Source organism: Elaeis guineensis, chromosome 4 (genome assembly GCF_000442705.2).
Source record: "Elaeis guineensis isolate ETL-2024a chromosome 4, EG11, whole genome shotgun sequence".
Taxonomy (NCBI): Eukaryota; Viridiplantae; Streptophyta; class Magnoliopsida; order Arecales; family Arecaceae; genus Elaeis; species Elaeis guineensis.
This window is the reverse complement of record NC_025996.2, coordinates 20,218,616-20,240,486: the sequence shown is the minus strand read 5'-3', so window position 1 is coordinate 20,240,486 and position 21,871 is coordinate 20,218,616. Positions and strand designations below refer to the sequence as shown.

At 36.6% G+C, this 21,871-nt stretch overlaps 1 long non-coding RNA gene across 1 annotated transcript; it reads right to left on the bottom strand.

The window, feature by feature from the left end:
- Nucleotides 1-9,738: 9,738 nt before the first annotated feature.
- LOC140857195 (uncharacterized) lies at nt 9,739-15,379 on the bottom strand. The gene is made up of 2 exons (XR_012140718.1): nt 10,137-15,379; nt 9,739-10,048 (listed from the first exon to the last, which is right to left on the bottom strand). It is a non-coding gene; the product is annotated as an uncharacterized lncRNA (long non-coding RNA).
- Between the last annotated feature and the right edge of the window lie 6,492 nt (nt 15,380-21,871).

The following is a 21,871-nucleotide window of genomic DNA, read 5'->3' as shown; positions in this document are numbered from 1 at the left end:
GTGCCTTGCCCCAATGCTTATATTAATGAGGCTAGAAGTCATGCAGAAAATGAGGGATTACTTTGTGGCTCCAAGTGTAGGGCAATCAAGGAGTCACGTGGAAATTTGAGTTAAAGAATGATTAATGAGATAGTGTAGAGATCTCACACGGGCAAATGCAGGACATCATGCAACTATTTAAATCCTTATCTATGACGGTCTATTGAGTGAAAATAGAAATTAATTATAAAGGTGCTGTTAGTTTGTGGGGCAAGCGATACTAAAATATTATGGAAAGAGGGAGAGATGATCATCCATGACTATCTAAAAAGGTCATGCGTAGATTAGTGGTCCAAGTGTATTTTTGTCTATCTTTAAAAATCCCTACAATAAACAACCCAAGATTTCTATTTTGATTAGACCTTTAGAGAGATTTCTAGTTGTCTCTTTCACGCAAAAAAATGATTCTCCTTCTTTTGCAACATCAACCTTTGGATTGCGCAATATCCATTTTAAGACGTATGCAGAACAATGGAAGAAAGAGATTGGAGTACTTTAAAATATATGTAAGATGTGATCGAATAGTTGATGTTGCAAAAAAATATCAATCATTTTTTCATACGATGGATACAATCCCAGCATGTACCTTTTGATAAGGCCAAGAGCCTCACCTAAATAAGCACACTTTTTATGGAGGTAGAAGAAGGCTAAGCCACCAGACCTCTATGAGCACACTTATTTTTAATTTCCTATTCCCATAAAATATTTCAGAAAAAGTATCAGAAGAAGTATCCAAGTTTAATAAGAAATCTCCCACTAATTAACCAAAAAATGAAATCCAATATTCAAAAAGTTAATATCCTAAGCATGTCATTGCAAAAAATTTAACTCAAGAATCACAACTATTTGTTGAATTTCTTTCCTTTTTCTACAAACTTTGCTGGCGTGAGGTCATGTCGCATCAAGCCGGATCCTGTTTCATTAAGACAAGGTACTAAGCGAGAGGCTAGAAATGAACTGGATCGATCTTTTCATATTTAGGCAAAAGGGATCATTCATTCTCTTATCCTTCACTCAATGAATGCTTATCCTCTATCAATTGCATTGGACTAATCCACTCAAAAAAAAAAAAAAAAAGAAAAGAAAAAGAAAAAAAGGGAAACAACTTGAAGAAAGTTCCCACCCATCGCCATCCAGCTTCAGTTGTATCAGGTTGCGGCCGAGAGCAATCCAAGAAGAAGAGACCAAAAGCATAACCAGAAACTGAAGAGCCCAGTACCAAAAGCATCTTAATTTCAACGAAGCTTAGGAAATGGACTACGACCCGGAGAAGAGATAGGTACTGGGGATAGAAAATAAGAGATAAGGCTCCGGAAATTGATGGCATGACCTTCTCACCATATGGTATGACTTCACTAATAATTGTTACATATCCATACAGCATGGAGCCTCCTCAAGCTGCTCCCGGCCAATTCCCATTTCCCGCAGGCTTTCATCAGCTCTCCACATCAAACAGTTGCTGATTGGATTTTGTTTCCTTCGCTTGGAGATGCACTACTCATCGTGGGCCTCAATGTCACGTCCGAACCCAACATCCGGATCAGATACGTGATGGCCGCACACTCTTTAGAGCAAGTCTTAAAAAATATATAAGGCCAAATTAAATCATTACAACCTTATCAACCATAATATTTAATTTTAATAATAATTCATAAAACTTGCATAATTACAATTAACATTCCTTCAATCCTCCGATCAGGTATCAACGGTACTCTATCTATGCATCCGCTCACTCACAAATCCATACCATAGCCAATCATGAATATCTTGTAACTCTGAGAAAAAAAGAAAGATGAAGGGGTGTGAGCTTTACAGTCCAGTAAGAATTTCATATCACACCAATATAATAATATAATCTGAAAATAAAGATAAGCAATAACACATAAAAGCCGATGTTCACTGTCCAGAATACTGCAAACATTTATAGATTATCTGTTTTATCAAAAGAGATGCATTATCATATGTTAATAAGTGAAACAATTTTATTCAACGATTGTTTCATGTCTTATCTTTCTATTTTCTTCTATTATCAATCGTCTTTAATCCTTTTCTTTTTGGCTTTGGCTTTGGACTATCAGGATCATGCGACGATCTTTTATTCGGATCGATTTCTGTGATCTTCCTCGGATCGAAATATTCATGATCTTTCTCGGATCAAAGTGGCCATGATCTTTCTCGGATCAAATCATTCATGATATTTCTCGGATCAGATTCTTCCACACATAAGCCTGTGGGGGCTGTCCCAGGCATAAGCTCCTAGCAGGCTATTCCACATGACAAGGCCAGTCCAAACCATATTTCTCTTTCTTTTATTTTCATGAAATTATAATATTTGACTTCATTAATCAATTCAAATTTTGCAGTGTAATAAATATGTCATACCCATATAATCATGCTATCAATCGTTGATACATATGTATTGATATAATATACTCATGGTTAAAATCACATAAAAAATAACAATGTCTCAGATATAACAAATTCATCGATCTCAAATCCAACGATGCAAAATCAATGAGATAAAACCAACAGTAAAATAACATATATAATGATGATCATGTACAGAGATTCTTACCTTTACTGGTGACTGATCCAAGCACAGAAATCAATGTTCTTCTTTGATTTATGAATTTCTTTAACAAAATATTCCACTCGATATCATATGCAGACAATCATCTTTCATAACTTAATCAAATATAAAAATCATATATGGAGAAAAATTATCCGATAATCAATCCTAATAACACAAATCTAGGACCTTCTCAGGATTAACCAAAATTAAGATTTATCTAAGTATCTGGATTCTCCACTGATCCATAAGACTTTTAGAGAGAGAAAATCCATGAAGAGAGAGAAAATTATAGAGAGAGAAATAGAAAGAAAAAATGGAGAGAGAATCTTCGTATCCTTCAAATAAGATAATCATGATCGAGATCATCAGAGATCATATCAGGATGACTTAATATGGATTAACCATGATTGATGTTATCAATTTCGAATAAAGATCGGATCGGAATCTAATCTACTGCACGAATTTTGGAGCAATCTCAGGTCATCAATTTTCATATCAATTTTATCCTAGGATTCGTGATGAAATCAGAGAGAGAAAGACACTAGAGAGATAAAATCCATAAAGAGAGAGAAAGATCTAGAGAGAGAAAATATAGAGAGAATGTAGAGAGAGGAGAGAGGAAAGAGAGAGAAAGGAGGGAGAGGAGAGAGAGAAAATTCTCTCTTTCTTTTTTTTTTCTATTTTTTTCTTTATTTTTATTTTTCTCTTTCTTCTTTTTTTTTCTTTTCTTTTTTTTTTCTTTTCCTTCTTTCTTCTTCTTTCTTTTCCTTTTCTTCCCATGGCCCTCTCTTGGGCCGAAACAGGGGAAGACCGACGAGGTCCCCCCCAGTGACCCGAGCTCCGACGAGGTGGGTGGTGTCTGGTCGACGACAACGGAGCAAGGCCGACCGACAGCAAGGTTCCGTTGGTGAAGTTTTTTTCTTTTTTCCAAAAACAGGCGATCCGTCCCCTTTCTTCATGATTTCCGATCATTGGCCGGTCACCGCACCAAGACCTTCAGGAAGAGGGATAAAGGCATGAGGGTCCTATCCTAAGGGTGAGACGCCGCAAACGACGACGTCGGTGGTCGAAAAAGAGAAGAAGATGGCTCGTTCGAACAGAGCAAAACAGGATCATGATGTTTTGTGAATTTTTCGACGATCCGACGACCGGCGAGGGTGCACGAAGCCATGAAAGGAGGGAAGGAAGAGGAAAAAGAGGAGAAGGGCTTACCTCTGACTCCGGTGAGGTCTTCGGTGAGTATTTGAGATGAACACGATGAGGTCATCCGTGGCTTCAATGGAAAAATTAAAAAAAAATAAAAGGAGAAATCCGATGCTCGTCGTGGCCAACCTTAGAGGAAAGGAGAGGGGGTTTTTATAAGGTGGAGGGGAGGTCGAATCCCCCTCAATTCAGCTTCTCTTCCGATGTATTTGAGCGGAAGAAGACTCCCAGCGGACTCTTCTTCGCTTGCCTCCCTTTTTTTTTGTATGGGCTGTGGGCTGATTCTGGGCCCACTTAGGCGGGTGTTATATTCTCTCCTCTTCAAATAATTTCATCCTCGAAATTAAGTTATGTTGTTTGAGATATATTCTAAAAATATATATATACATGTATCATATCATTCTTACGCTTCTAATAATGTCTTATATATTATTTATTTCTCATGATCTTGTTATAACAAAAATTATTTAAAATTTCAAACTCATCCCTTCTTATTGATTTCTCAACTCTTTTTTTTTTTTGAAGAACAGCAACATTTTGATCTTATATTAAAATATCCTAATTATTTATCTAAAACATTCCACTCAAAGTTCATAATTATCTCAGACTACTTATGATGTAAAATAAAAAAAAAATCAAATATTGGACACTCTTCACGATCATCGATTTATTTCTTCTCTTGATCTTCCAACAAATTTTATATGTAGACTCTCATCTTAAGAAAACCTCAATCTTCTATATCAGTCCAAGTAACAATATTAAATTTTAAAAATATGAGATCTATATCAGGACATTCTAAGTTTGAACTAATATCAGAACTATCAAGCTGTTAATAAACTTGAGATATCTAAAATTTTTGGTATTATCTACAATGAAGCAACCTACTGACAAAAATTATCCGACTATGATCAAATTAGATCAAAATTTATAGCATCCTTTCATTATCAATAAAATCCTTCCTTATTTACAACTAATGTATTTCATCATAATATCTTTTGATTTAAAAGATTAATATTTCAAATCAATTTAATCCACCACGCTTTTGCTGCACACTCTGATCTTGATTTATCAAATTATATAGGTCTATCAAAGATAAAAATATCTTTATATGTTAGATTAATCCAGGATAGATCCAACCTTCAAATTTCATATAAGACTTAGGATAAAATTTTAAGTTTCTTTATCTTTACTACCTTTGGGTATAGCATATAAAAGTTAAATCTTGATCCACTTCTATATTTGAAATCATTACATAAGTTTTATCACTTTTCAAGAATCCAACATGTCTAGAATCAATTGGAGTTAACCTTAGATTTATCTTACAATCATTTATATAATTTTAAATCAATCTTTCTTTTTAAAAAATTAATTCGAACTTGACAAACTAAAAGAACTCAAGCCAACATCCTTATAAGTAGAATCAACTTGATTATTTCTTATAGAGCTCCCTTCATCACAACCCTTAATATTAATCAATAAATCTATACAAAATCTTGTCCTTGTATAAGTCATTCAAAATTTGACACTAGCAAATATCTTAGTTCAATTTAAAAAAAATTCAAACTTTGACTTGAATAATTAATATACTTCACCATCTTCAACAATCACAAGAAAAATTAAGAAAAAAACTAATCCAAAGATAGTAATACGAATTATTAAAGATTTCATCATAACCTGTATATCATACTCTGACAAAATAAATTTTCTTCTTTAATTTAACAACAATATCAAAATACTTTTGATCCACTTAGAAAAGTAAGCTTTTGTCTTGAAATTCAATACAACTTAAAAGATCAAGGAATCATATTCAGAATATGATATTTTGAGTAACCAAAGATTTCACCAAGATGTGTATCTCATATTCTCATAATAAAATTCAAGTATATTTTTCATCTAAGATTGAGTTTCATATTTGATCCTTTATAGGTTCAATGCTCAAAAATATTTCTCTCTCATATGATGAAATTTCGTCTTAGACCATATCCTAACTTCCTTCTGATAAATTTAAAATTTGTAATGCTCAAATAATTAACATCAAAATTAGAAAAGTTATCATGATTTTCATCCATATAAGTTTAGCATTCCAAAATCATCGAGTATACTCAACATAACATATCAATACCTCCCGCTTCTTTCCAGAGTCAGCTCTTCTTATATTCAGGCCACCCTACTAATTGAAATCCAAGATATAACTCGTCAATTCTATTATAGATATCATATGCCACTTATGCATAAATTTCATCTTAATATCTATTGATTTGAAATCTAAATATTGAATTTCTCTTTTATATCTATCATGTTCCTCATGATCATAACCTAAGTTCAGATATCACTAAAATTATAATTCTGAATAATTATAATCTTAAACTCAAATACCACTTAAATCATATTTTCTAGTGATCATAACCTAAACTCTAATATCATTCTATCATACCTTTAATGATCATAATCTTAAACTCAGATATTATCAATCATACTCTATTGATTATAATCCTAAAGTTTTGATATCACTTATATGACAATCCCTAGTGACCTTAAACCTGAGCTCTAGTACTATTTTATCATATTCTCTGATTTCACTTTGTCACATTCTATTGATCATGCATAAAGTTTTGATATTACTTCATAATCCCTAGTGACTTAAACTTAAGCTCTAATATCATTTTATCAAATCCTAATCACTTATATCATAATCTCCAATGATCATAACCTAAACTCTGTTATTACTCTATAATATTTAAATCACTTATATTATAATCATTAATGATCATAACCTGAGCTCTGATACCACTTTGTTACATCCTATTGATGTTACATAAAGTTTTAATATCTCTTCATAATCTCTGTGATCTTAAACCTATGCTCTGATACCACTTTGTCACGCCCCGAACCCAACATCCGGATCGGATACGTGATGGCCGCACACTCCTTAGAGCAAGCCCTAAAAAATATGCAAGGCCAAATTAAATCATTACAACATTATCAACCATAATATTTAATTTAATAATAATTCATAAAACTTGCATAATTACTATTAACATTCCTTCAATCCTCCGATCAGGTATCAACGGTACTCTATCTATGCATCCGCTCACTCACAAATCCATACCATAGCCAATCATGGACATCTTGTAACTCTGAGAAGAAAAAAAAGATGAAGGGATGTGAGCTTTACAGTCCAATAAGAATTTTCATATCACACCAATATAATAATATAATCTGAAAATAAAGATAAGCAATAACACATAAAAGCCGATGTTCACTGTCCAGAATACTGCAAACATTTATAGATTATCTGTTTTATCAAAAGAGATGCATTATCATATGTTAATAAGTGAAACAATTTTATTCAACGATTGTTTCATATCTTATCTTTCTATTTTCTTCTATTATCACATCGTCTTTAATCCTTTTCTTTTTGACTTTGGCTTTGGACTACCAGGATCATGCGACGATCTTTTATTCGGATCGATTTCTATGATCTTCCTCGGATCGAAATATTCATAATCTTTCTCGGATCAAAGTGGCCATGATCTTTCTCGGATCAAATCATTCATGATCTTTCTCGGATCAGATTCTTCCACACATAAGCCTGTGGGGGCTGTCCCAGGCATAAACTCCTGGCAGGCTATTCCACATGACAAGGTCAGTCCAAACCATATTTCTCTTTCTTTTCATTTTCATGAAATTATAATATTTGACTTCATTAATCAATTCAAATTTTACAGTGTAATAAATATGTCATACCCATATAATCATACCATCAATCGTTGATACATATGTATTGATATAACATACTCATGGTTAAAATCACATAAATAATAACAATGTCTCAGATATAACAAATTCATCGATCTCAAATCCAACGATGCAAAATCAATGAGATAAAACCAACAGTAAAATAACATATATAATGATGATCATGTACAGAGATTCTTACCTTTACTGGTGACTGATCCAAGCATAGAAATCAATATTCTTCTTTGATTTATGAATTTTTTAACAAAATATTTCACTCGATATCATATGCAGACAATCATCTCTTCATAATCTTAATCAAATATAAAAATCATATATGGAGAAAATTATCTGATAATCAATTCTAATAATACAAATCTAGGACCTCTCTCAGGATTAACCAAAATTAGGATTTGTCTAAGTATCTGGATCCTCCACTGATCCATAAGACTTTTAGAGAGAGAAAATCCATGAAGAGAGAGAAAATTTTAGAGAGAGAAAATAGAAAGAGAAAGTGGAGAGAGAATCTTCGTATCCTTCAAATAAGATAATCATGATTGAGACCATCAGAGATCATATCAGGGTGACTTAATATGGATTAACCATGATTGATGTTATCAATTTCAAATAAAGATCGGATCGGAATCTAATCTACTGCATGAATTTCGGAGCAATCTCAGGTCATCATATTTTCATATCAATTTTATCCTAGGATTCGTGATGAAATCAGAAAGAGAAAGACACTAGAGAGATAAAATCCATAAAGAGAGAGAAAGGTCTAGAGAGAGAATCTAGAGAGAGAAAATGTAGAGAAAGGAGAGAGGAAAGAGAGAGAAAGGAGGGAGAGGAGAGAGAAAAAATTCTCTCTTTCTTTTTTTTCTATTTTTATTTTCTTTATTTTTATTTTTCTCTTTCTTCTTTTTTTTTTTCTTTTCTTTTCTTTTTCTTTCCTTCTTTCTTCTCCTTTCTTTTTCCTTTTCTTCCCACGGCCCTCTCTTGGGCCGAAACAGGGGAAGACCGACGAGGTCCCCCCTAGCGACCCGGGCTCCGACGAGGTGGGTGGTGTTTGGTCGACGGCAACGGAGCAAGGCCGGCCGACAGCAAGGTTCCGTCGATGAAGTTTTTTTTTTTTCGAAAAACAGGGGATCCGTCTCCTTTCTTCATGATTTTCGGTCATTGGCCGGTCACCGGCAGCCAAGACCTTCAGGGAAGAGGGATAGAGGAATGAGGGTCCTATCCTAGGGGTGAGACGCCGCAAATGGCGACGCCGGTGGCCGGAAAAGAGAGGAAGATGGCTCGTTCGAACAGAGCAAAACAGGATCATGATGATTTGTGGATTTTCCGACGATCCCGACTGTCGGCGAGGGTGCACGAAGCCATGGAAAGGAGGGGAAGGAAGAGGAGAAAGAGGAGAAGGGCTTACCTCTGACTCCGGTGAAGTCTCCGGCGAATATTTGAGATGAACACGATAAGGTCATCCGCGGCTTCAACGGAAAAATTCGAGAAAAATAAAAGGAGAAATCCGGTGCTCGTCGTGGCCAACCTTAGAGGAAAGGAGAGGGGATTTTTATAGTGTGGAGGGAAGGTCGAATCCCCCTCGGATTCAGCTTCTCTTCCGATGTATTTGAGCGGAAGAAGACTCCCAGCGGGACTCTTCTTCGCTTGCCTCCCCTTTTTTTTTTTTTTTTTTGTATGGGCTGTGGGTTGATTCTGGGCTCACTTGGGCCGGGTGTTACACTCAGTGAGAAGAAAGACGTACAGTTTCAGGAATTCCCGTGATCCCATGACTTTATAAATGTGTGGTTGATTCGTTCACCAAACAATCCTTCATAAAACAGTGTATAAAATGGCTAACTGCCAACATCAATTGCTTACACTGGTAAAATTAATGACCTCTGTGAACTTAAAACAAAGCGATGGCATGGCCACTAATTTGGATAGACTCTCAAATCTAAAATCATGTATCTTGGAGTAGGCCCGATGCCAAGGTTATCACAGACACGCAGAATCTTGGTTCATGAGAAATTTGCCAAAAGAATTGAAATATCGTGAGTGGTTGCAGCATTGCGCGCTCGATATACGTGGAGTTTGAATACAAGAATTAGAATATTAGAAGTAGATCTGCATGGCATGATTACGTAATCATGCCATGCATATCTATATTTGGTTGATTGTATTTGACATAATTTAGGCAAATACTATTAATAAAATAGCATGTTTATATTATAAAAAATATATGTTATTTTATGTACACAGGAATGCTTGAGTACGTTAAAGAACTCCAAATGACCGAGTCCAGTGGTTGGTACTGGTATATATGGACATAACATAAACCCTCTCTTCTCCTGTGGAGTAGTAGTTGTTTTCCGCCAGCCATCCATGGCCTGGAATGCCAACACTAGCGGCCAAATCTCTCTCTACTAGTCCATCGAATCCCAGTCGCAGTTTTCCCTCTCTGTTTCTGTACCCTTCGCCACCCTGTTCCATGCTCCAAAACTGGTGGGAAAGAAGGAAAGAGAGTGAGAAAAAGATGAAGGAGAAGCCCGTTACAAGACTGAGGCAAAGAAAAGACAGGCCACCATACCCGTTTTTAGGCGTCTGGTTGAGCGTAGTGGATCCAACAACAAGACTGACAGATCTAACCTGATATGGACTCTCAGACTTGTGATCAGGTATGGGCCCAAAGGTAGATCCATGAGTGTTTTTAAATTTGGTTACATAAGTTTTATCCCACCTAAACCTTACCTCTCTCGCTCACAAATATATTGGAGCACGGCTTTTTTTTCTTGTTTTTTGACTGAACCTATAAACTAGATTATGGGGTTTGATAATCATGAAGCCAGTCCAACTTGTATTTCTCGCATTTTGATGAAACTTATGGGATATACCCTATGTTATTATTGTACACTTTTAAGAGTCGGGATCCTCTCGGTTTTGTACATGGACCGGAGAGGGCCAGTTTTCCAATCACAGCTATCCTTGATTTATATGATGGTGACAATTGAATGGGCCCCCATATAAATGCTTGTGATAGGACAACCGGCCCTCTCGAGTCCGTGTGTGGAGACGATCCAAACTCCATTTTTAAGTTTGAAAATTTGTGTTTTAATTAATACCGCCACCTTGAGTCTTAGACTCATAGGTGGATCTGATTAGTATTTGATCCAATCGGTTCCGGTCCTAACACGATCCAAATGTTTGATGGGTAGGATTTGGATTAAAAATAATAGGCATGAATTCCCAACAGATCCAAGTCCGAGTAGCGAGGTACCCAAGAGCAAGCCAGAGCCTGACTCGAGATTAAGAATGTCTAACCCAACTTGGACCCATAAGCCCATACTCTCTGATGGAGCAGTGATCCAGTGTCACTCGCACATCCTCCTGGGCCTCGGATGACATAATTATAAAGGCCCGCATGCTTGCTTTCGTGATCAAGTTCCATTTGGCGTGCCATTCATCATTGAATGCACCACTTCTTATCTTTTGATGATGGAGGTAATTTATTTGGAACAAACCATGCAAAAAAAATGACTAAACTACCTTTCAGCTTGTTAATAATAATCTAATGCAAATCAAACCAATCTTAGCTAAACGAATCAGCAATCGTTGTTTGATACTACAAGTATCTGATTTCCGAGTTCAAGGTCCAGTCCATTACCATAATTACCTAATCTTAGACATCTTCATAGTCCAATAGCTAGTTATATCCATAATCAACCAAAACCTAGATAAGTAACCTGACCAAATGGACTCATCCAAAACCTAACTCAACCATCATGGTTTTATCTAAGTAAAACATAGGTTTCGACCTTGCTATAATATACCTTAGATGAGTTCTAGGTAGTATTCATCAAATGTAGAGAGATAATTTCTAGAGGTTAAAAAGATACTACGATGTGATTTTGGCAAAAATGTTATGAAATATAGACCTTAGACCTCCCCTTAAAAAAATCATATTACCTTTATCCTTTGAAGCTATTAACTAGCACTTTTGGATGTTCTCGTAATTCAACCTATGAATGCCACCTTAGTGATTCACCAAGGAGAAGTTTGTTTATAAGTAGCTTTACATTCTAATTCATGTCCATGGCTTTGAAGCAAGATCCGCTTGTCCAAAGAGCTTTGATCTAAAGGGACTTTATGTGAGAAGAGACGTTAAGACTCCTCACTCCTAGCATAAGTCATTCATAATCACCACAGTAATGTAATTAAAACCTCTTAACTAAGATCTTGGAGGATTTAATCACGTTGGCTATTCTTATATTTATTGGTTATAGGATGATTAAAAAATCAATTCTAACTAAATTGAATATAAAAATAAAGGGTTTCTAGATAAGGTGATAGAATAAAACTTCCTTTTAAGCTGAAGCAATCAAGCCTACTTAGATTTGAGTCTATATTCTCACCATAATTAACAACTAATTTGGGGGAAATCAATGTTGATCTCAGTAGCACGCTATTTTCCTCCATTAGGTTCCTTTTTCTTTTTTATGTTTATATTTCTCTTAGATATTTAAAAAGATTCTGTATACATTTCAATTTTGAAGGAGTTAAATCCTAATTAAAACCACTATTCCATTTTCTTAGATCTCTAACACCTTGCACATATGTAATAAAATATAAACAGAATAACATATCAGAAGCTGGAAAATTAGAATCAACAAGCTTTCTTCCAAATTGGATTAATTCTCAAAAGTATTTATTTAAGATACACAAATAAGAAATTTATGAAAAGAGTAGCATGTAGAAGACTTAAGCTTAAAAGAAAAATATGGTTTTAATTAAGTATTCATTACAAATGGATAACGAGTTGACATGTCCTTGATTGTGTGGTAGAATATCCTTAACTATATGGTGCTCAGGGTGCGTTTCTTTGACATTTCTTACAAACACTTTTCAATTTATCAAACACTATTTTTTGAAAAGTCTTTTGATTTAAAAGCCAGAATAGTGCAATATAAGACGAGTAAAACTAAACATGTTCAAGGTACACGTACCCGAACAAATATATAACACAAGTTATTGTTGTGATTAGAGATACGGAACACTATGATTAGAAGTGGACAAAAAGGTGAAAGACACGGATTATATATAAAATTTCAGAAGATAAAAAGAGAAGAAGTTATGACAACTATGTGAATGTTATTTTACGAATTAGATCAGATAAGTCACCTGAAGCTCAAAATTCCATCCAGGTAGCCACCAGATCTAATCAATTGAGGTTCTAAACATGTGCCTACAACCACCAAAATTAATTTATCTTGTCCTGGAAATGATCGCATTAGAAGAAATGCATCTTGGACTTAGAAAAATGTTTTTCAGACAATTATATTTATGATAAAGTCATGATGCATCGTAGTGGAAAAACTACATAGAGCCACCTATTGTGACACTCAACTCCACTGAAGGTGGAGCTTGTCTTACAGAACTTTCTCATATCATATTTGGGAATTTAGAATTTGATTTCAAGTTTACTAGGCCTGCAGACATAATAATCATGTGTTACCACTGTCCTAAAGACTCTAAGCAAACACGCGGCATGCAAAGATTCATGACAACTATGAAATTGAAAATTAATGGCACTTCGCCTTCAATAATAAGTAGGCTCGAGACAACAATGCTCATCCATAGCCAAACTTGTGCGATATGCTATAGTTCAAAAGCTTTTTGCTTGGATGTGCCATGGTAATTGTATTCTATTCGAAATATTAGAAAAGATCTTGACATATGAAACATGTACATTAAAATAAGCACGCAAACGCGTGAAACAAGTACACATGACAAAAGGTAATTCCATTTTATTATTTTTAACGAATCACAAGATGCTTGCATCTATTATTTACACCACCATTATAATCAATTTCATTTTCCAATAAATCGTTGATCCTTGGTTGTTGCCAAATTGTACACATAAGTTTACTCAAGCAAAAAAAATTGCATGCATTCTCCACTGGTTGTGCAATGATCATATGGTAAGAGAGAGATAATGAGATAATATGGGGTGCAATACGAAATTAAATGGAAAATGTAGGACCGGTGAAAGGAAAACCTACAAAAGATCATTTACCTGCATGAACCCACCGGATTCAAGCTTTGCCTCAGAAGATCTCTAAAGCAAAGAGGTGTGTTACGGCAAATACATGCTTGTGACTCGTTGGAAGTAGTTGTATCACATAATAAATGACAAAATAATTAAGTGCATAAAAACAAAGTAATAAAGAATACTTTCACCTTTTCCTATAAGCACGAGGCCACCACCACAATAGATCAAAGGTTGCATCGTCAAGACATTTAACTATAGCGAACCTAAGGATTTCTTTTATTTATTTGAAGATGAAAATCATTTGTTGTACATTAATTACAGCAAATATTCCAAAGGCTTCGAAAGGATCCATAGCAAATAAGCACCCACCAAAGTAATACTTCCCTTTTATCTAACAACTGTAATTTCAGTATTCGTTTCTTTGTGCCTTGTGGAGACAAGCAAGGAGAAAAAAGAGGAAAACTCCAAAGAATAAATAAAAATAAGGTGATATTTTGGAACTAGTCTTCGAATCCCTATCAAATCCAAAGCTCCATGAAAAATAAGCATGCTAACCACGAAAAAGATGAAGAAGCATTATTTTTTCTTAAGGAGAATGGGAAAAATTTTTATATGAAAAAAAAAAAAGAAAAGGATATGATTCCTTCAAAAAGGTAATGATGAAAACCTTTTTTTCCCTTTCTGTCAGGACTGGAAAAGAGGGAAATAAAGGAACAGACGAAGGAATAAGAGCGAAGAGGTCAAAATCCACCATCATTGCACCAATCTGCTCCCCCTCCTTCTCATTCTCTCACATAATCATCACAAAAAAACAAAAGGATCGGGAATTTTGGCAACTATGACTGAACAGTAGCATATCAAGATCCAAAACAAGAAAGAAGAGAGCGAAGTCACACCCACCTGCAGATAGATCCCTCAGACTGTTATTACTAACCAGAAAAGTTGGCGATCTGCCGATCTTGGAGGTGGAGATGATGGAAGCTGCGATTGGGGGGAATGAAGCCTGGTCCGAGATTTCTTTCACCAGGAGACATGTAGGTAGGGGAAAAAAAAAACTCTGCAGGGATATAGACCTCGAGCCAGACAACATTCCCCTCAACAGAAAAGCTTCCCACTTTGTGCCACCTCTCTCTAGTCTTTCAGAGAACTCTCTCTCCGGACAAGTCTCGGCTTCTTCCAAGGGGGGATGTGGAGATGGAGATGAGGAGAGGAGGGAAAGGGTGGTGATGATAGATTGGAATGATTACTTTTGGGGAGAGAAGAGTAGGGGGTGTCGGGTGGGGAGGAGGGGAGTGAGAAGAAGAGATAAAGAACAATAAAGAGGGGGAGGGGTGGGGGTTGTGGAAAGGAGGAAAGGAGTAAAGACGAAACAGAGCTGCAGGGCCCGACCCTACAGCTGTAATCCCAGAGATGACCACGACTTCATGCACACCCCTCTCTTCTTCTGCCCCTTCTATCTCTTTCATAGATGGGAAACTGCGCACCTTACCACCGCCTAGTGGAATCTAGAGCATGGGAACAAAGTAGTTACAGTCATGGATGTTATTTAGCCGATATCTTGATGTGGCTAGTGCTTAACCTAAACTAACTTTTTTCTGAAAAAGATAAATATACTTTCAAAAATAATGTTTAATTATATGGACATGACATAAGGTTTGCTTCTAGTTCTAGACTTGGACCCAAGTCTATGTTATCTTGGGCTTAACCTGTTATAAGGTTCGATTTGGGAGCTAAAGAAGACGTTATAGTTCTCATTTCAATCACAAAGATATCATATCAAGTTCGTTAGCTAGACTCGAGTTGAATTAACTTGCTTGCACCGTCAGTTACAACATCCCTGTGAGAATAGATTATATATATATATATATATATGTATGCGTGTGTGTGTGTGTGTGTGCATGTAGGCAAGAAATTTCCTTACTAATTTAAGTGGCATGAGTAAGTTGGAAATGAGACCTCCATTAATGTGTAGTGTGGGACTCATGTTACATGTTGGTGGATTTTTCAGACAAGTGCAAGTAGGTCTAGAAATCTTGGTGGCGATTACTATGTAAACCAATTATTTGGAATGGTCATAACATACATAAATTATGATAGCATATATGTTTTCGATAGTTGACAGATCATTTCAAGATCATGCAGCTTCTAGTCATGTAAAAAAAAAAAAAAAAAGAAGATATAGTCATTTAACACTTTTAAGCAATCTGTCTAACGGTCCGATTATGTAATGTCTTTATATCATGTGATCATGTGGTGACACAGTGTGAAAATAGTTCCTTAATTTTAAAAATATATAATTACATCTTTTAACAGTTTCTTCAATAAAATACTTGCCATGTCAATGCATATAAAACAGCAGTATCCAAATGGCTGTCCATATGCTGTTTTATGTGCTGACGTGGCACTCTCTAATTGGCTGCCTGGAAGTGGCATGCCACTTTATCACATAAGTGCATGCACGTGAGCTTTGGAGTGCCCAAACAAGTTAGTAGAATACAGCTGTGTGGTTCTTTCCTCCCTTTACATCGACAAAAAAAAAAAAAAAAAAGAAAAAAAAAATTAGTAGGATACATATTGTATCATTTCTAACCTGAAAATTCAAAATTGCCAAGGTGGGATAAATAAACGGATAAGCAAATCCATGTCTACCATTTAAACAAGAGAATAGTCTATGGGACCAAACTTTTCAATTTGTACCTGAGTACCTATTCCAGCCGAGATTGAAATAGAGCTCCTCCTATATTTGTTTTTGTAATCCTGCCCAAAAAATGTCTACCATTTCGTTTTCTTCTCACATACCTTACGCCGCATCACTTTTTTTTTTAAATTTATTTTCCTCTTGTTCTTCTGCTAATCACCTGCATTGCATGTGTTTGGTCCTAATTTAATCAACTACTTATAGTGAACTAGAGTTGTCCTGGTGGTCAGAGCTCTCTTCTTGGTGGTGCATCTCCTATATATGATTTAGACTTGGATAATTACAGTGTGGGTGGTTCTCCCTCTTTAATTATCTACTTATAGTGAACTTGAGTTGCCCTGGTGGTCAGAGCCCTTTTCTTGATGGTGCATCTCCTATGATTTAGACTTGGATAATTACAGTATGGGTAGTTCTCCCTCTTTATCTCTCTCTCTGAAAAAATAACTATTTATAGCAAATCTATCTACAAATTTTACACAAGTATATTTGATAATGAGCATCAACTTCTCTCTTACCATGTCTATTTGTCCGGTTTCTCCCATCTAAAAACCTAAACCAATTAATGGGAAGACGGAAAAAGAGTCTTAAGGGAGCTTAGGCCCATTCCTCCAAACTTAATCAGTCTCTAGTCTAATCAAACTTAATGCAATTTATAGATCACACAGGTCTCACTACACAAAAGTGGAGGTGTCTTGACTTAGTCACACAATTCCCAGTTCACATACAATAAAAAAATGATGATAGTAATAATGTAACATACAATGGTTTATACATGAAGAATTCAACTTACCTGACCTAAACAGGAATACAAGCTTGCACTGCATGGCCAACCCAACCCTTAAAATTTATCTGACCTCCCAGATCTGACTCAAGGTGGCTTGGCCTCAGAAGTCTATGATTGAAATGGAGTTGCCATTCCTTACACGCATTGCCATTCCTAAAGTTATCATAATCATCAAGCTGATGGGTAAACACACCATTTCTACCATGAGGCAGTCAAATTAGATGTTAGCTGACTTTCTTTAGATTCAACAACTGATATTTGGGATTAATGCAAGAAGTTACAAGTGCTTCATAACACGAACTTGTTGAAGTCACTGCATCTCTGAAATTTTACGTGATCGTCTGTCGTAGCCGCTGGGAACTTCATAACATCGCCACCATCGCATTTGAAAACCTTTACTATAGATATTTTGCCTAAGTACCAAATGACAAAGTGGATGAGTTGTTCGTTTATTTCAAAGCCATACTCTACTCAGAAAACTATGAAAGACCACACTTCAATTCCTTTTCTTAAATAAAATAATCTCATGCAGTTACAACAACTGCAAAATCAGACAAGTTATTGCTCAAATTAACTTGAGACATAAAACGAGAACTGTGCTGTTAAACAGAAAACATTCATCACCTCAAGTTATTTACGATCAATATCATCATCAATTGCCTTCTTTCTAGCTCCTATAAAAGTCTTATTTGACAGGACCACTTACTGAAGCTTTTTTCAATCAAGAAGGTCTTTGCCGAACCTAGCTAAAAGATGTTCTTATCTCCATAAGGTGAAGGTTTAAGTTCAACAAGGCTTTTTGTTGCTTTCGCTCAATCTTTAGTGGGTCTTTTATTGGTAAATATATTTAGTGGATCCTTGGCCACCGAGCATCTCTTTTATTTTATTCCTTTTCTTTTTCTTTTCCTTTTCTTCTCTTTTTCTGGAATGTATCTGTACCTGGTAGCAGGCTATCATCGATAAGATAGAGCCATCAAAGGTGCCCACTAGTCAAAAGATAACATCAGAGGTACCAAAAAAAAACAACTCAAAATGTCATTCAGAGAGAAGCAACAACTATGTTTCGTGGATAAGTAATAAGAAGCCCTTGAAACAGACAAGTTCAATAGCTTTTCATACTTGTTTACATGTGGCTCTCCTGCAGCTGTTCGAAGTCTAAAAACGAGTTGAAAGCGAGACTGGCATCACACAAACCACTTGTGCTGATTGATGTACCATTCCAAAATGTAGGTGTAGAGTTGCCATCAAACATGGAAAGTTGTGGACACGAGACTCCCAAGGTAAAGCACCGGCCAAAAGCCAAGATGAAGTCCATGTTCCCCAAGCCAAAAGGCATAACTTCCAACCCAAGGACTAGTAGTGAGTGAGATAAAGTTGTAACTAGTGATTATAACTGATTGATCACCAGATTCCGGAGATGGTTTGCATTAAAACTTGGGAACTGTTTTTACCTCCTAAAAGTAGTTGCAGGAAGGGTGGGTTTTCTGAGGGCATCGGCAGCATTAGAAGGGCTGTCAGGTGATGGGAGTGAGAGAGATGGGATCCAATGCATGGGACAAATGACGTTGGTCTTTCTGGTTAAGGCGGGGTGGTGGAGACAGACATTTTCCTCTTTTTCCTCGCAAGCAAACCCTAGACCACCCCTCCCTATAAACCCTATACATTGGATGACAGCAGCTCAAATGACCATTCCCACGAGCTACGGACCAACACCACACGTGTCTCCCTAGCTTTGCTCACTGCTCGTACCCAGGATGATAACCACCATCTGACCTAATCTTCTTGCTTTTCTACATGGAGGATCCACTGTCAATAAAGAGAGATTAATGCCATGCCGGGGGTAACAAACAACAGCTAGCGCAACAAAAACAACAGATTAGCTTTAACGATACCAACAGCTCAAAGAGATGCAAAGGTTAGAGCATACGACCTGAGGCTTTTTACTAGTTCTTAGGTGCAAACAAAAGCCATCCGCTGTAAACTTCAGAACCCCATGAATGCCAGACATGAAATAACTAATTTGGAATCTTTATATTCACTGACAACTAAAGCATACAGTTAATTCAAATGCTCGAAAGATAAAATGGGTAAAAGGACAAAAAAAGGAAAAAAAGAAGACAAGTTAACGAGTTAGATATGTGGATCAAAAAAGGTAAGGAGTTGAACTTGAATAATGCTGATCAAAATCAAATATATGCAGAAGACTAGGTGAATCTCGTCGATTATGCATTTAAATTGGTGATATAAAGAAATACTAGTAAGGATTCGACATGTGCGGTAGGAGGAAACATGCATGAAAGAAAAGAAAAGAAAAGAAAAAAAAAGACTCATTTCATTTCAGGGTAACTAATCTCATCCATGTAGCCAAATTGAATATTTCCTTGTTTTGATGGTGCAGTGATCGCATATCATCAAGAAAAGTAGTGTGCAAGGAGCGAAAATAAAGAGAAATGGAGGATAGGAACAAAGTGATCTCCGATGAGATCTCATCAGACAATATAAATGTATCATAGAAATAATCATATTCAATACTTCCCTCACAAAAATCTCCACCAGAACTGCATGCATGTGACTCCTTAAACATGGTCGCATCAAATGATATATGGGAATCACGATATGGAAAGTGTTAGAGAAATAGAATACTTCCCTTTTTTCCGATCACATAACCATGGATCCGGGAGTACATCTCCAATATCCTTGTTGACGGTAAACCCAGGAAATAGCTCCATTACTAGATGAAATTAATCACTCATCATTATAATAAGATCTTCCTGTCCTCAAGTCTGAGCACTTCAAATGATTCACAGTAAAATAAAAATAAGCACTCAAAAGAAGGACATCACGGCTGGGTTTACCAAACTTTTACTTTAGAAATATGCTTTTCTTAAAGTCCCATGAGTGGAGGAAAAAAAAGAAAAAAAGGAAGAAAAATAAGGACGGGAAATCAAACGAAAAGAAAGGGGAAAGAGCTAGATCTCATATCCTATCATGAATAAGCTTGCTAACTAAGAAAAGATTAAGAAGCAGAGAAGGGGGGAAAGGAATGAGGGAAAAAGAAGATCACTTCAAAAGTTATATGATGAAAACCTTTTTGTGCATGCCCTTTTTCCTGTCAGACTGGAAAAGAAAGAAAGAAAGGGAACAGAAGCAGAATGATAGAGAGCGCGGGGTCCAAACCCACCATCATTACACCAATCTGCATCCCCTCCCTCTCCTCCCCACAAACCATCCTGAAAAGAAAAAAAAAAAAAACAAAACAAAACAAAAAACAAGAAAAAAGGTCCCAAGTCAGAGCCTAAACAAGAAACCACAAACTGACAACCAGAGTCATCGTACCTGCATATAGATCGAAGATATCAGCCGATTCAAGAGTCGAAGATGATGATGGAAGCTGTGATTGGGGGAATGAAGCCTGGTCCGAGATCTTTTTTTTCCTTTAACACCAAATCTAAAGCAAAAAAAAAGTTCCAAGAATTGGAAGCCTCGAGCCAGACAACATTCCCCTCAAAGAAAAACTTCCTCTCTTCCGTTTCTTCCCACAAGTCCCGGCTTCTTTCTAGGGGGGCAAATTTAGAGAGATAGAGACGAGAGAAGAAGGGTGATGATAGCTGAAATGATTACGTTTGAGTAGAGAAAGGGGCTGGGGAGAAGATAAAAGACAATAAAGAAGGGGTAACGGGTGGGGGGAGTAAAGACAAAAGAGAGGAGCAGCAGGTCCCGGGCCTCCAGAAATGACCACGACTTCATGCAACCCCCGCCCTCCTCTCCCTTCCTCCATTTCTCTCTCTTTTATAGGCAGAGCCGGTTTGGGGGAAGGCGTCTGTCAGCCGTCCAGATGGGGATGGACGGCGGAGAGAGAGAGAGAGAGAGAGAGAGAGAGGAGGGAGGCGGTGGGGGATGGGAGAGGGGGAGACACCGAAGCCCTAGATATGGGTGTGGAAGAGAGAGACGGGAGCAGGGAGTGGGGGAGTGGTTGAGTAAATGCGCGTCCACCCACCCCCGCGATTTCCTGTGCGGCCATTTGTTATGATTGCTGTTATGATGCGATAATTATTGGGGATTTACTATTCCCGGTAAGAGATATTCCGAATAGTCTGGCGTTGTGAATTGGGATACACGTGACCGTGGGTGGAGTCATGGGCAGCAGCATTGAATAAGCGGAATCCCGGACTTCATCGGATTAGATACGGTCTGGTCTGGCCCTAGTCTTCTCGACTGAGATCACCGGAGGTGGTCGAATTCAAATTTTGTGGGCTCAACATGTTCACATTATAGTTTTTTTTTTTTCTTTTGTCTTCTAACAAAAGAAGGTCGACAGCATGTCCCATATGCTAGATAGGATTTTGTTCGAGTTAGAAGGAAAGCAAATCGAGCTTGAGTTGGACTTGCCTACACAATCTATATACTGTGACATTAGTGGTACTTAGGGTGTACTACTGGACCTTAAGTAATTTGTCTAATCTATTATATTTACATGAATTGTCTCATGCTATTCTATCATCTCCTTCTTGATGTGGTTGGTGAATATGGAGAGGTCGTACAAGTTATTCCTTGCTTGCTTTTTTTTAACAATCATGTGTTTTCTAGTATCGGGAATCGTGTAAGCATTAATGTGCTTTTAATTGTCAACTTTGAAAGGTCACATTTAAAACTTTTTCTGTATCCAATTGCATGTTATGACTCATCTTACTACAGCTTGTATGAATATGAGAGGTGCCTCTTAGGAACAAGGAAAGAGAGAGAAAAAGAAGTGTCTGGGGCCAATGCATGAAAAAAGTTACGATAGCTAATATA